Genomic DNA, 3,909 nt, shown 5'->3' on the forward strand with positions numbered 1-3,909 from the left:
AGTTCCTGAACTTTATCAAATGCCATGTCCTGGAATATACCAAGTTGTGATTTGACATATTTAAGTGAATCCTAGCGATTCCAACAAAAAAAATTGATAAATTTCACTTTCTAATTTTAGCCTCAAAAAGAAAAACGAAAGAGAAGCTTACAATGATTTGATTAAAATGAGTCTGAGGATGTGAACGAATACTTAAACATTTGATATTTTTTTATTAAAATTTCAAGTTTGAACAATTTAGTATGTTATTTGTTACTTAAGTTATAATATTATTTATTATTATAAATTAAAATTATGTTTTGAGTAAAAATATTTGTGATATAAATGAATTCTTATATATTATAAACTTAAAAATAAATCGAATAGAATTGAGTGATCAAAACGGAACAAAAACCTAAATTTAGTGATGATTTTGAAAAGAAAAATAGTTTTGTGACCAAAATAGAATCGCATGAATAATTGAGTGACTAAATATGTAATTTACTCATGTATTTTTAACGGAGTTAACGGTTTGGGATCAATGAGGTAATGATTGAAACTTCAGAGAGCAAAACTTCCTGAAAAATACTTTAGTGAGCAACTCGGTACAAATAGTATAGTTTAAGGGACAATGGTACATTTAGATATTCTTTAAAGAGAAAATCGCCTCAGTGACCAAAAATGCCTTATAATATACGATTTTAACCAACTTTTTTTGGATTTGCCAAAATGACCAACAAAATCGCAATGCGAAATAAAAATTGCAACGCGATCTCCAGAATCGCAAATCAGTTCCCAGAATCGCAACGCGATTATGAAGAATCACAATGCGATAGTACAAATTCGCATTGCGATTTTCCAGAATCGCAACGCGAACATATAAATCGCAACGCGATTCTGACTATGGCAAAGAGTATCTGTAAAATCGCAACGCGTATCCGTAAATCGCAACGACAATACGTAAAATCGCAACGCGTATCCGTAAATCGCAACGAGAATACGTAAATCGCAACGCGTATCTGTAAATTGCAATGAGAATACGTAAATCGCAACGACAATACGTAAAATCGCAACGCGTATCCGTAAATCGCAACGCGATTTTTAAAGCGCCATTAGAATCGCTACGCGTATTTTATTTTCAAATTCCAAACACGAACATTAATTATCGGAACACTGAACCGTCCACAGTATATCCCGTAATCGCAACTCATAACCTAAAACCTAAAATCACAACTCAGTCCCATCTCCATCTCTCACTCTCTACGGAAAAATCCGTCCCCATCTCCGAAGATTTCCGTCCCCATCTCCGGCGAAATCCCTCACAACCATTCACGGTCAGAAATCCCTCACAATCATTCAGAAATGGAAAATCAACCTCCGAGGGTTAGTTTTTTTAATTATTTTTATTTTGAAAATTTTACATTATTTTAGATTTTTCATATTGAAATTGATGATAAGTTTACTGGTAATTTCAATAATAGATTAACCATTTCACTTAGATTTCTTATTAAATTCATTTGATTGCTGCCAATACTGCTAAACTGTTTAGTCTTTAACCCTGTGAAGTTAGTATTTGTCTTTGTTTTGTCTTTTGGTTGAAGTAATACAATCCATTAAAGTTTCAATTTGCAGAAGAAGAATAGTTTCTAAACTTAAAATCGCAACATGAAAATGAAAATCGCAACACGAAAATGACTATCGCAACAAGAGAAATGAAAATCGCAACGAGAGAATCGCAACGCGAAATGAAAATCGCAACGAGATAATCGCAACGCGAAACCAAAATCGTATTCCGATTTTTATTTCGCGTTGCGATTTTAATTTCGCGTTGCGATTCTCTCGTTGCGATTTTCATTTCGCGTTGCGATAGTCATTTCCGCGTTGCGATTTTCATTCTCTCGTTGCGATTTTCATTTCAACCAAAAGACAAAACAGTGTTGCAAATTTTAGTTTCAAGAATAAACTACTACTCTTTATGTTTATTGTTTTTGGTATATCTTCACAGTGTAGTTTTTGGTATATCTAACTTGGTATGTTTATTGTTTTTGTAGAAAATTTTTTCGGCTTCATTGACATTAAGGAATAAAGTTAGCCTAGCCACTACAATTGCTTCGAAGCTTTCACCTGCACAAAGAAAATTGTTTGAGGAAACCTGCTTCAGGCCATGGCTGAGAGTACAGCATCTGAGTGGAGATGCTAATTTGACCCATTTGTGGCTTCAGACCATGATTAGCGATCTACCCGACAGTATACAACGTGGTGAGGAAGAGATATGGTTTCATTTTCCACCGGCGTATACTTGTTTTGGGCGGAAGGAGTTCTGCTTAATCACTGGTCTACGATTCGGACACGATGATGTAGGCCGGTACACTCGTCATATCACCCGCCCATCATGGTTATCCCGGGTTTTTCCTGATGAGTCAATAGAGAAGCCGAACTTACACGTCGAAGACCTGAAGAAATTGTTTAATAAGAAAGATGGTTTTACTCGGATGAATGACGTCGATGTTGTCCGAGTATGTCTTCTAGTACTTTTGTATGCCGGCTTTTTAGGCAGAGAGGCCAAACAACCTATTCCTCAGGAGCTAATATTATTGGTAGAGGACCTAAATGCATGGAATCTGTTTCCGTGGGGTTCGTATATATGGAAAGCTACCTGGACTAAGTTGTCGTCTGCCTTTGATGACCGCAAAAGTTTGCATGGCGATGGATCGAAATACACTTTGCCAGGCTTTGTTTGGGCCTTTAAGGTAAGAATTTCTATATAATGTTTTCAAAATTATAATTAATTATTTAACAATTACTAATGTTTGTTATTATATTGTTTGTAGATTTGGATATTCGAGGCTTTCCCCAGCATGCGGACATATGCATTAAAAACTTCAAATGATATTCCTAGGGCTATTTCCTGGAAGAGGAAACGTCTGTTGGATTGGGAAGACTTAATACCATATGCGACAATAAATAATGTAAGTTAACTCAAATACTATCATATATAAACAAGTTATTAATAGTAGACGTTTAACTTTGTTTGAGTTTTTATATTTTTAGGAGGCCAAAACTCCATTACAGAGACTGACACCCACGGAAGCTGAGCTTGCCACTGATTGGTGGCAAGCTAGTCAGCATTTTTTTGATGGCACGAATGATGAGCAGCCTCCACTTCCTCCACTTCAAGAGCCATCACCTGATCGACCCGACTATACACCTCTACAACGAGAGCCATCACTTATCCCGTCATATCATCGAGCCTCTTCTCTACCATCACATCATGATAGGCGACCGGCAAAGATGCCACGACTTCTATCTCCCTGTTCTCCACCTCCACCTCCACAGGATGAGTCAAGGGAGTTACGTAATGAGGTCAATGCCTTGCGTGAGGAGATCGGTACTCTACGCGATAACGATGGTGCATGGCGTGTGGAGGTGTCTACTTTACGTGGTGAGGTTTCCGCTCTACGTGAGATGGTAGTATCATTGCAGAATGAGGTTCATACTCTACACAACGAGGTAAGTTTAAGATTTTTTATATTTAACTTGATGATAAATTTACTCGTAATTTCACTTAGATTAACCATTTCACTTAGATTGCTTAGTAAATTTATTCGGTTGCTGCCAATACTGCTAAACTGTTTATTCTTTAACACTGTGAAGTTAGTATTTGTATTTTGTTTTGTCTTTTGGTTGAAGTAAATTTATTCGGTTGCTGCCAATTCTGCTAAACTGTATATTCTTTAACACTGTGAAGTTAGTATTTGTCTTTGTTTTGTCTTTTGGTTGAAAGTAAATTTGTTCGGTTGCTGCCAATTCTACTAAACTGTGTATTCTTTAACACTGTGAAGTTAGTATTTGTCTTTTGTTTTGTCTTTTGGTTGAAGTAAATTTATTCGGTTGCTTCCAATTCTGCTACACTGTTTATTCTTTAACACT

The sequence above is a fragment of the Hibiscus syriacus genome, unplaced genomic scaffold, assembly GCF_006381635.1.
Source record: "Hibiscus syriacus cultivar Baekdansim isolate YM2019G1 unplaced genomic scaffold, ASM638163v2 tig00110221_pilon, whole genome shotgun sequence".
Classification (NCBI taxonomy): domain Eukaryota; kingdom Viridiplantae; phylum Streptophyta; class Magnoliopsida; order Malvales; family Malvaceae; genus Hibiscus; species Hibiscus syriacus.